A 13,098-nucleotide genomic window follows, 5' to 3' on the forward strand; every position below is an offset into this window, starting at 1 on the left:
CCCGATGCCCTCGAGATGGCAGCGCCTCTGGATGGACAGGCCAACACGCCCAAAATACCATTCCTGGGGCTGGAGGGATGGAGGGGACACGGGCAGGGGTTGGGGACAGCACATGGGCGGCTTCACATCACGCTGGACCCTCCTTCCATCCACCTGCCCTCCAGGATGGGGCGGTGGGATCCGTCAGGACCTGGCAGGACAGACAGGGCGGGCACACCTGGGCACGGTGGCAGCAGCAGGGCCTGAGCCCCTGAGCTGAGCTCCTGCCACCGCTGAGCGGTGTCCCGGCTGTCCCGGCTGGCTCAGCCCTCCCACACGCTTCTAATTAAATTTTACCCGACTATGAATCTTTTTGTTAAATGTAATTGCAAAGCACACCTTTGGAATCATCACATTAACCCGGCATCGGCGTTATCAGAGTGATTAAAGCCTTCCCCAAGTTAGCGCCGGGCAGGGCGGCAGGATTGTGCCGTAATCCCGGGAAAGCAAACAAGTTCTGAGCAAAACTAATTACATTTAGAGCAGCTGTGATAATAATCCTAATTCAACCCCATTTGGTGCCTAAAATCCGGCGATCCGGCAGCGAAAGCCGGGGCCGGGGGGTGGCTGTGGCCCAGCTCTGCCCTCCAGGTTTGTCCTTTCACCGCAGAGGTGACAAAACTGGGGGTTTCTGGAGGATCCCTGCCAGTCACGGGATCCTATGACCCCTCGGGGCCGGGCGTCCCCGCCCTCGGCCACCAAATCCGCGCTGCCCATCGCCCCGCTTGACCCCGTCACCCCTCCGGCGCCGCGTGCCGTGGCTCTGCCCCGGTGCCCGGGCGGTGGCACGGTGCCCAGGCCCCCCCCCCACCACCACCGCTGTCCCCGGGGACAGGGGGATCGGGCGGCCGCAGCTGGCGCACGGAGCCGTAATGGCCACGGCTGGGCTGGCACGGCGGCCCCGCGCCTGCGGGCACGCGGGCAGGAGCAGCTTGTGCGCCGTTTGTCCTTGACGAGTCCCCGCGTGGCCGCCCCTGCCCGGCGCTGCCACCCCGGCACAAAGCCCCCCCCCCCCCCGCCCGCCGCCGCCGCCGCCGCCGAGACCCCCGGCTCGTCACACGCGTGACACCGTCACCAGCTCCCCCAGCCCGGCGGGGCACCCCGGAGCGTGGCTCTGTTCGGAACAAACCCTCTGTTGGCATCTGCGGTGGTGGGCACGGCATTGGCACTGCCGCCACCGTGGTGACTGTCGCCAGCAGCCCCACGGCTGCCACCCGGCTGTGACACGGAGTGACAATTTCCACCCCGGCCGCCACCTTGGGGAGCGCTCGCTACAAAATGTACCCTGGAGTTTTTCTTTTTTTTCCTTTTTTCAAAAATTTTTTTTTTTTATTAAAGTTGCCAAAAATTTGTGTTAGCTAATGGCTTCTTAATTCCGCCGAAACCGAGGGAAGGAAAATGATGCCATTCATCTTGTATTGGTTTGAAATCACGTCTGACAACTAATCGATCATACTGTGGGACATTAACTCCTTTGGATGGGGGCCCAAGCGCTCTCGCAGCTCCTCGCTCCCGCGCTGGATCCATTTAACTACTTTACTGCTGGTATTTTGGCACGTGGCTCCGCGGGCTGGTTCCTCTCCGGTTGGTGCCGCTGAATTATTTGCCTTTCTCCGGATACAGCTGGCACGGTGCGCCCGCAGCTTCCCCCGCCCCTCCGCCGGCGCCCTTCACCCGACCTTCGCCCCGCCGCCCCCCCGAGGGGTCCACGCCCCCCCTTGTCCATGGATCCCCCCCATTTTGGGCATTGCCGGGGGATTTTTCCCAGGTGTGAGCAGCCAGGGATGCCTGTGGGGTCCTGGGGATACGATGGGGGGTGGCTTTGTTCCCTGGCCTTGTGGTGACCCCAGGTGACCTGTGCCTCAGTTGCCCCGTTGCTTCCCCATTTCTCCAGGGGGATGTCCCTCAGCGTGGTCATGGGGACAGACAGGTTGAGGGGGGGGAGGCTGGTGGCACCTTGCAGCCATGAGCAAACTTGGTGGCGTGGCCCCATCCCTGATGTACCCCCCACCCTAGTGGGTGCTGGTGACCCACCCTCTGCCACTGCGATGCCCGGTGACACCAGAGAGGTTTGTGGGGACAGGGATGGTGGCACTGGGCTGTGTCCCCCCATGTATGGGGACCCCGAGGTGCAGCTGAGGGTGCTGGGGGCACCCCCACCCCCAGGACAAGGGGGGTTGGATCCTGCCCCTGTCCATCTACTGCCATGGGGGGAAAGGGACGTGGACATGGTCAGGGGAAGGACCTGGGAGGACAACAAGGAACCCAGGGTGACCCAGAGGGACTCGGGACACCCCAAAGACCCCCAGGCACAGCTCGGGCAGGGGCTTAACATACCCAGGGTGGGCGGGACCCAATGCAGGGAAGGCTGTGATTGGTCAGCAGCACCAGCCCTGGCTGGGGATTGGCTGAGGCCTGTGCCCATCCCAGGTGTCCCCCTGGATGAGGGGACACATCACTGTCCCAGCCCTGTCCCAGCGGACACACCTGACTCCAGGGCCACAGCCCCAGGGCCCCCTCCAGGCCCTGGGTGCCACCAAGGGGGTCACAGAAGGGTCTGTCCCCTCTCTAGGGGGCAACATAGGGACAGAGTCCCCTCACTGATGGCCCCTGGCCGAGGAAAGCCATCATGTTGGTCTGTCTGTCCAGGCCTGTATGCCGGTCTGTCCAGTCACCCTCTGCCCACCCAGCCACCTTTCTGTCTGTCCCACTCCTGTATGCCACCTGTCCATTCATCTGCCCATCCCGTGTGTCCATCCATGGATCCATTCGTCCATCCATCCATCCATCATCTATCCTCCATCATCATCCATCCATCATCCATCCATCCATCCATCCATCCATCCATCCATCCATCCATCCATCATCATCCATCATCCATCCATCCATCCATCCATCCATCCATCATCCATCATCCATCCATCCATCATCCATCCATCCATCATCCATCATCCATCATCCATCCATCCATCATCCATCCATCATCCATCCATCATCATCCATCATCCATCCATCCATCCATCCGTCATCCATCCATCATCCATCCATCCATCATCCATCCATCATCCATCATCCATCCATCCATCCATCCATCCATCATCCATCCATCATCCATCATCCATCCATCCATCCATCCATCATCCATCCATCCATCCATCCATCATCCATCATCCATCCATCCATCCATCCATCCATCCATCCATCCATCCATCCATCATCATCCATCCATCCATCCATCCATCATCCATCATCCATCATCCATCCATCCATCATCCATCCATCCATCATCCATCCATCCATCATCCATCATCCATCCATCCATCCATCCATCATCCATCCATCATCCATCCATCCATCATCATCCATCATCCATCATCCATCCATCCATCCATCCATCCATCATCCATCCATCCATCCATCATCCATCCATCATCCATCCATCCATCATCCATCCATCCATCCATCCATCCATCATCCATCCATCATCATCCATCATCCATCATCCATCCATCCATCCATCCATCCATCCATCCATCCATCCATCCATCATCATCCATCCATCATCCATCCATCCATCCATCATCCATCCATCATCCATCCATCATCCATCCATCCATCCATCCATCCATCCATCCATCATCATCCATCCATCCATCCATCCATCCATCCATCCATCATCCATCATCCATCCATCCATCATCCATCCATCATCCATCCATCCATCCATCCATCCATCCATCCATCCATCATCCATCCATCCATCCATCCATCCATCCATCCATCCATCCATCATCCATCCATCCATCCATCCATCCATCCATCATCCATCCATCCATCCATCATCCATCCATCCATCCATCCATCCATCCATCCATCATCCATCCATCCATCCATCATCCATCCATCCATCCATCCATCATCCATCCATCCATCCATCCATCATCCATCCATCCATCCATCCATCCATCATCCATCCATCCATCCATCCATCCATCCATCATCCATCCATCATCCATCCATCCATCCATCCATCCATCCATCCATCCATCATCCATCCATCCATCCATCATCCATCCATCCATCATCCATCCATCCATCCATCCATCCATGGATCCATCCATCCATCCATCCATCCCGTGTTCTCTATCGCTGACATCTGTGTGTGTGTGCACATCTCTGTATGTGGGTGGAGCCAAGCAGGGTGTGGCAGGGATGGGAGGAGCCAGCAGGGAGGGACAGTGGGTTCTCCTTTGGGGCAGGATTGGCTTGATGCCCTCATCACACTCATCACCCTCTTCATCTCCTTCATCCCCATTATCCTCATCATCCTCACAGTCCCCTTTATCCCATTACCCCATCCTTCCCATCATTCCTTTCATTGCCTTCATCCCTGTGACCTCCATCATCTGCTTAATCCTTCATCATCCCCTTTATCCTCATCCTCCCCATCTCCCCCTTCACTCCCATCCTCTCCATCATCCCCATCATCCCTATCATCCCCTTCATCCCCATCACCCCCTTCATCCCCATCATCTCCTTCACCCCATCACCTCCAACATTCCCATCATCCCCATCACCCCATCACTCCCATCATCCCCATCCTCCTCCTCATCCTCATCATCCCCATCAGCCCCATCACCTCAATCATCTCTCTCATCCTCATCATCCCCTTCACTCCATCACTCCCATCATCCTCCCATCCATTCTCCTCCTCACCCTCATCATCACCATCATCCCAATCATCCTCCTCATCCCCATCATCTCCATCACCCCCATCACCCCATCATCCCAATCACCCCCATCACCCCCGCCGCCTCAATCATTCCTGTCATCCCCATCTTCCTCATCACCCCCATCCTCCTCCTCACCCCTATCACCCCAATCATCCCTGTCATCCCCTTCACGCCATCACCCCCATCCTCCTCCTCACCTCCATCATCCCCTTCATCCCCATCCTCCCCACCACCCCAATCATCCCCTTCACCCCCACCACCCCCACCCTCCCCACCACCCTCCTCACCCTCCCTCCTCCACTCTCCACCGATGAAGACGCAGACCCCGAGCGTATGTCAGGAATCAGTGCCTGTCGCAGGCGCCTAATCTGTTTTTCTAAGCCGCCCACGAGCAGCACGTTTGCCGAATTAGGCCGACAGCTGCTACGGGTCCTTCTCCCCCTCCGCGCCCGCTCCGCGCCGCCTGCCGCAGATGCCGGGGCCGGGAGCGGCGGGTACCGGCACGGCGCCGTGGCCTCGCGCCTCCCGCCGCTCCGCTCCGCGCCGGCACGCGGACCCCGGCACACGAGGCCCGGAGCCTCCCCGGGACACACACCCCACCCACCAGCCGTCCCCCGGGAGCACGGCGCGGAGCACACGCGTGTGCATCCACCTCTTTTTCCCTGGTTTTTTTTTTTTTTTTTTTTTTTTTTTTTTTTTTTTTTTTTTTTTGGATAGCAGTAGAATGCAATATGCAAATGAGATGGTTATTACCGCAATGTTCGTCAAGCTGAGCTGAGAAGACATTAATAGCCTGATGAATATGCATGTGAATTTGTTAATTAAGTTAATTATTCTGCTGAAAATGCATTCGTCTTCCAAGGACATTTTCCCAATGATTTTTACATGCTTCAGTCATTAGTCATGCTGTATTTTATCAGGGAAATGAGTTTGCTTAAGTTGCACAAAAAAAAAAAAAAACCAAAAACAAAACGGGAAAAGGGGTAAAAGAAAGCAGGAAAACAGGAAAAAACGGGGGAAATAAAAAAGGAACAGGAAAAAAAGGGAAAAACGGAAAAGAAGGAGAAAACAGAAAACAAAGCGCAGAGCAGGGCAGGAACTGCAGCTCTGGGGGAAACTTAGGGGAAGAAGCAGGGCTGCAGGTGGGTGCAGGTGGGTGCATCCTCCCCATCTCCCCCTTCTTCCCCTCTGATGACAAACTTTTTTTTCTTTTCTCTTTTTTTTTTTTTTTTCTTTTTCCAGTGCCAAATTTCCAACACATTAATTAATTGTTGTAGCCAATTAACTGTAGTTGTGCAAATGAGTTTAGCACTAATTACCATGCAGTGCCTGTAATCACATAAAAAACTTGCTGAGAGGTGGAGGGAGCGGAGGGGGGTGTGGGGGGGGGGAGCGGGCGCTGTGGCAGGGGGGACACGGCGGGGGGACACGGCGGGGTCCCGGCTCCCGGTGGCCCCCGGTGTCGCGGTGCTCGGCTGGGGGCAGGTGACGGCGACACCGGTGTCAGCAGGGCTGGCCGGGGACGCGGAGGGAGTGGCCGCGGCCGGGGTCACGCGGGGGCAGGTGGCACCTCCCGCGCCGTTCCGTGCTGTGCCGCTCCGTGCAGCGCGGAGCCGTTCCCTGCCAGGCTGTGCCGCGCCATGGCAGCGGGAAGGAGGAGGACACGTGGCACCGAGCGGATGCCCGCCGTGCGAGCCCATCCTGCTCCTCTGCGCCCGGCATCTCCCCCGGCCGCGTTCCCTCTGCCAGCCCGGTGACACTCTGGGACATGTGGGGTCCCTCTTGTCCCCCTGAGCAGGGCTGGGGTGGCCAGGCCGGTGGTGAGCCCGCGGGGAGCCCAGCGCTGGGCTGGCACCGCCCGGCCGGGACAGGGGGTAGCCGGGGCCGTGTCCTCTCCAGCAGCCGGGCTGGCAGCCGGCGGGCACCGCGGACGGGCTGGCTCCCTGCCCGGCCGGAGGATTAGCCGTGCCATGGATACGGACTCCGCAGGGAACGCTGTGCTGCAGGCCTGGGGCTCCGGTGGCACGGCACGGCACGGCACGGCACGGCACGGTGGCATGACATGATACGGCGTGATATGGCACGGTGCAGCCTGGCATCACCCGGTGTGGCACCGCCCGTCGTGGCCTTGCCTGTCCCAGCCCAGCCACTGCCCCCCGCCCGTGCCCGTCCCGGTGGGCTCCCGCAGCCTCCCCCGCCGCCCCCCGCCCGGGAGGCAGAGAGTTAACGCGGGACCCGCCGCGCTATAAATTTTGCATCGTGCGGGGCTGGGGGGAGCTGGGCGGGAGCCAGGGGCGTCTCTAGGTAACAATAAACACCCGGGCAGGAGCAGCTGGTGCCCCGACCGCCTCTGCATCACAATGCCGGAATCACGCTAATCAACCGCCCGCACCGCGCCCGCACCGCGCCCGCACCGCCCGGGCACTGTGAGGCTCCGGCCGGGCCGGGGGCCGGGCACGGGCAGGGGGTGGCCGTGGTGAGGGCCTGGCTGTGGTGGGGGTCCGGCCGTGGTGAGGGTTTGACTGGTGAGGATGTGGCCGTGGCGAGGGTCCGGCCGTGGCGAGGGTCTGGCCACGGTGAGGGTCTGGCCTGGGCAAGGGTCTGGCTGTGGTGATGGCCCAGGCCTGCTGAGGGCTCTGGCGTGGCAAGGATCTGGCCATGCTCAGGGTCTGGCCATGGCGAGGGCCACCCCCAGGGCTCACATGCCACCCCCACTCACCAGGGAGAAGGGCCGGTGGCACAGGCCCCGCCTGCTCCCGGCAGAGCATCCAGGCGTGCCGGGCAAGGTGGGTCCGAGCCCTCCAGCCGTGGCCGCTGTCACCGGTGTCGCAGGGCACAGGGCTGAGCTCTGATGACACCACACTTGGCTGGAAAATGCCAAGGCCACCATGTGCCACCATCACCCTGACACCACGGTGGCGTTGTGGCTGGTTGCCCCAGCACTGGGGAGCCAGCCCAGGGCCACAACACAGCCAGGCTGGGACCCCCAGCATCTTCCTCTCCCTCTCATGTGGCCAGTGGCTTCAAGGACCTGGAGTTCGGCCACCACTTTTCCACCCCCCATGAGCCAAGAGCTGGGATCTGTGGGGGCTGTGCCCCCCTCGGTGATGTGCCCCCCGTTTCTCCACGGGGCCGTGGGGACCATGGTGGCCGAGGGGGTTTTGTGGCAGAAGTGACCAAGGAGGTGTGGTCGCCACGGCGGCTGGGGGGGTGTGGTGGCAGTGGTGGCCGCCGTCCCCGCTGGCTGCCGTCTGCATTCCAGCGCAGGAGGCAGCTGTGCCACCCCCCCAGTGCCACTAAATATTAATGCTGCCCTACATTGCGCCGCGGCACCTGCCACGGGCGAGCCCCGCCGGCCCTCGCGGGGCTGGGCAGCTGCCCCGGCACCACCGCCCGGCCGAGCCCCCCCCCCGGGCTGTGCCAGAAGGTGGGGGGAACACCCCAGACCCAGCTGTGTCCCCTCCCCAGAGCCAGAAGGGAGGGACAAAACAACGATGGTGGCACAGGGAGCACCGAGAGCACTCGTGGCAGGGGGAGCAGAGGGGTTGGGAGCCCCCCAGATGCCTCCCGTGACCCAGGGATCCTCCCAAGAGCAGATTTGGGGCAGGATTTGCTGGCAAAAGCGGCGGCGAGCGGCCACCTCCGCCACCACCCTCGCCAGCCGTGGCTGAGGACGTGCTGCTCGTCACACGAGTGCCAGGCGGCAGCGGGGGGTGGCCCCGGCGCCCGCCTTGAGCCCCAGCCAAAAGTCCAGAGCCGAAAAGTAGGGGGTGATTGATGGCAGCGTTTGGCGCGTAAGGGCACCCGGCGGCCCAATCCTCCCGCGGCCCCAATTCCTCCCCTGCCCCTATTCAGAGATCATGTTGTCTCATGTTGGTCCCAGAGGCGCCATTAATTAAAAATACATCCAATTAAATGGCAGGTGAAAGCGTGCAGGCACAGCCCCCCCGCGCCTTGGCTCAGCTGTGCCGGTGGCAGCGGGGAGGGCGATGTGCCCGCCCGCAGTGCGGTGCCAGGTCCTGTCCCCGCTGCCACCACGGGCGTGCCAGGGCCCTGTCCCCATCCAGGTGCCCGCTGCGGTCGCTGCGGTTCCGGGGTGGGGTCACCCCGCCTGTCCCACTCCCACAGGCCGGGCCTGGCAGGTGGCATGCGGTGGCAGCGGGCACGGCGGCCGCGAGGGGAACGTCCCCAAAATCGAGGCGTGCTCAGCCCTGGCTGGGCAGAATGGCACAGGAGCGTTGGCACTGCCACCGCCTCGGCACGGGGACTGGGACATGGGGTGGGCGATGCCAGCCCGGCTGCAGCGTCCCTGGGAGGTGGCACCGGGGGGCACGCGGGGCTGGGGACCCCCCCCCGGCTCCACGTTCCCGCTAATTGGAGCTGCTAATGGCGGGTGCTTCCCGCTCCGGGGGCTGGCAGGAGGCACCAGCTGTGCCACCGCCCGCGCCGCGGTTTTAATCAAGCTGCCAGTGCGAGGGGACGGGGCCAGGTGGCCCCATGGCACAGGGACTGTGCCACCCCCTCCCCGCCCGAGGAATCCACACCCCATCCATGCCCACCAGACCCCATCCATGCCTGTGCCGCCACCCAAAACCCACCCGTGCCCTCAAAACGTGGCATCTTGATCCCAAGGGATGGGAAATGCAGGGTGCCATGGGATGGATAATACCGGGGGGGGTCTCACACCCCATCCTTCCCCCCAAAATTCAACCCCAACACCTCGTCCATCCCCCATCTGCGGCCTCCGACACCTCCAAGGGTTTTTTTTTTTTGGGTGGTTTTATCCTTCTCAGTCCTTTTCTTCTTTCCCCTTTCCAAATGCCAGGGAAAGGTGTGAACGGATTTTTGGAAGGAAACGTCTAAATTGGATGAAAAACCTTTAATGCCGACAGCCGGAGCAGCTGGAAGGACAAATATAGCCGGAGAGGAGGAGGAGGAGGAGGAGGAGGAGGACGGGGACGCGGTGGGAGGTGGTGGCCGTGCCGAGAGCGACACCTGGTGACAGTCACCCCCCCGGACACGTGTGAACACGCGTGTGCCACCCCAGGTGTGCGCACACCTTGTCACACGCGTGTGCGCCGCGACATCCGCCCGGGAAGTGCGAGGCCTGCTCCAGGCGCAGCTCCCGACAGGATCCCGCGGGATGCGGGTGTCCCGCGGTGATCTGCTCCATGGGAAGGCCCCGTCTTCCTCCTCCTCCTCCTCCTCCTCCTCAGCATTCCATCCCCAGTCCCGGAGCAGGCGCTGGGCTCCAAGGGCCGTGCCCGGAGCTCCGGGGTCGGAGGAAGCCGATGGCAGCGGAGCTGGACGGTGCCACCACCACAACCCCAGCGCCGTGAGAGCATTGCGGGGGTGAGGAGGAAGGAGAGCCGCGCCAGATCCCACATTTCGAGCCGATGGAACGGTGGGATGGAGCAGCCAGGAATGTCGGGATGGAGCAGCCGCGGCTCCAACGAGAATAATCCAACCGGGAAGCGCCGAACGCCGGAGATTTACAGCGCCGGCTCCGGGCAGCCCCCGGCCATTTGGCACGGCAGCTGCTGCCGAGGAAGTTCAATGCCAAAATAAATTAAATGGGCTAAAACGGCCTGGTCACCTTTGGATCGGGATGCCGCAGGAGCCGGGGCCACGTGGGGCTTTGTCTGCCGGCAGCGGGAAGGGAAGGTGGGACGTGAGGATGCTCGGGACGGCACCGCGTCCCTTCTGCCGCGCCGGGTGAGGCCCCGGAGCCCGGCGGAGCCGCGGGCAGGGACCAGGAGGGCTGGATTAGGGATCCAGCCGAGTGCACGGGGCCCAGCTGCCCCCTCCATAAATCAGGGGAGGCCGGGTGGGCGCGGGGGGCTCGCTCCTGCTCTGCCAGGCACCGGGAAGCGCCCGCCGCCCCCCCACCATCTGCACAGGGATATTATTTTAAGACGTGTCAGCGCAGGGATCGGAACCGGGCGAAAGGAGAGCGACAAAGCCGGGGCTGGAACGGGAGAGGGCGGCCGGGCTCGGCGGGGATTGAGGCACGGACACGGCCTGGGGAGCCACAGCCCCTCCAGCTCCCCCTCACCTCAGGGGGGCTCTGTCCGAGCCTCAACCGAGCACGAAGGAGGCGATTCCGGGATGGCTCCCACCATCCCAAATTCCTGCCCGCCACACGAGCGCTGGGACAAACCTTCCTGAATCCTTCAGGAGCCACGATGGGGTTGGGAGCAGCACAGAGAAATGGCATGGAGGGGTTTCCGTGGAGGAAAGGGGATGGAGGGAGGGATGACACAGGCACAGCGCCCTTGCCCTGCCCTCATGGCTGAGGCTGCAGCACAATCCATCCCCTCCAGGCACCCTGGGGTCCTCTCCAGTGCCCTGAGGCCTGCCAGGAGCTGGAAGAGGGTTTGGGCCAAATCTCAACCTCAATCCTTCCCTTTCCCATTCCTGCAGCGCCGTCCCCTCTCCCACCTTCCTGTCAGCTCTGGGTTTCCTATTCTCACCTTAACCAAACCATCCCCTGCTCCAGCTCGGGCATCTCCCACCAACACCCCTTTGAGCAGGGGGAAACCCAGGGCTAATGATGGCTTGGAGCTTAATTAGAGAGTGGAATTTGGGGGCTTGCAGAGGCTGGCAATGCCAAATCCCACCCCTCTCACCAGGAGGGAATAAAAGGCTTTCCAAGGAAAACACAAGTTACCGTGTGATTTCAAAGGCTACGGGAAGCAACGGAGCAAAAGGCAACCAAGATACAGTAACAGGAAATATTTAATTTTCCAATCTCCACTTCTCCATTTTTATAAACTGAAAAGAAAAAAATTTTAATATATTACAAAATATCTGTACAGAGACAAAGGTACAACCGAAAAAGGCGCGCTCGGTCTCCAAAGGAAACTCGGGAGAGGTACAGTAAGAGTCTGGCCAGAGGCTTCTCTGCTGGGAACTGCTACAGCGGGAGAGTTTGGGATTGAACCCAGAGGCAGGATGGGGGGAAGGAGGGGGGAGCTGCCCTCGGCCCCTTGTCTGTAACTGCACCAGCTTAAATCCTTCCCAACGCACAAATCCCACCCAACACCGTGAATCCTTTTGTCTTCCTTGTGCAGAGCATCGGAAAAAAAGGTAAAATTAAAAAAAAAAATAAAAGGATGGGGGGGGGGGGAATAAAAAGAGGTGATGGAAGCCAGGAGTGGCCCCACAGCCCCCCCAGGACCTGGCCAGGCTGGTTCCCCCCAGACCCCGCAGGGTCCCGTGGCCCCGGCAGGGATGGAAAGGCTCGTGCTGGGACCAGTTAGGAAAAGCCACTGGGAGTGGAACAAGGAGTCCCTCCCTGGAAAGTAGGGGGCTCAGAGAAGGGAATGGCAGAATCACCTTCCACAGGAGCCCCCGGGGACAGCTGGCAGCTGCCACGGAGCAGGGAACAGATGCCTGGAGCGTCCATCCCTCGCCGGGGCTGGGACAGGGCACAGGAGCCCTGGCAGCCACCGCCGGGCCCTTCCCAGCCCTGGAGCTGGGCCAGAGGGCACTTGGGGAGAGCCAGCTGGGAAAGGCCACCCTGAACTGGGACTGTCGACCCCTGAACTGGGACTGTCGACCCCTGAACTGGGACTGTCGACCCCTAACCACCCCAAACTGGGGCCCCAAAGCCAGGACGACAGCGGGAGGTGGAGGACGGCTCGTTCCCGGCAGCTTTCCTGGGAATGTGCCAGTCTGGAGAGACAATAAATAGGCATCGGCTTCCTAAGAGGATTCAGCACAGGAACGAGACCTTTCCTTCCAAAGAGGATGGGATTGGGAAGAAAAGGAACAGCAGCAGCAGCAGCAGCTCCATGGCAGCCTGGAGCTGGTGCCAGGAAAAGGGGAAATCGAGAAATTAACCCCTCCTAAAGCCCCTCGGTGGGTCCAGTGCACTCTGTGTCTCACAGAACTTCTCTTTTTTTCTCTCTGCACATCAGGCATAAACTAAGTTAAAAAAAAAAAATCATCAAACCAACAACAACAGAAAAAAAAAAATCCCAAACCCTACAAATTTCCAGTGGGAATTCTGCAAATTCAGCATTGCTCCTCAGTGCTGGGAGCTGCCGGTCCCTGCATATCACCAGCAAATAAAAATAAAAAATATATCTATATATTTAATTTCTCTCCCTTCCTTCCTCCCATGGCAAAGCTGGGTAAGGCAGGATCTCCCCAGGTGGAGAAGCATCACCTATTCAGGTGCATTTATTTAAATTTATCTCTCTGTATAAAAAAGAAATTAAATCCTGTTAGTAGCAAGAAGGTCTCTCGGCCCACCCCAAAATTCCCCTCCCCTTTAACACTCGAGAACTGTCGGCTCTAAAATTAAATGTTTTCCATAGGA

The sequence above is a fragment of the Vidua chalybeata genome, chromosome 26, assembly GCF_026979565.1.
Source record: "Vidua chalybeata isolate OUT-0048 chromosome 26, bVidCha1 merged haplotype, whole genome shotgun sequence".
In the NCBI taxonomy this organism is placed as follows: domain Eukaryota; kingdom Metazoa; phylum Chordata; class Aves; order Passeriformes; family Viduidae; genus Vidua; species Vidua chalybeata.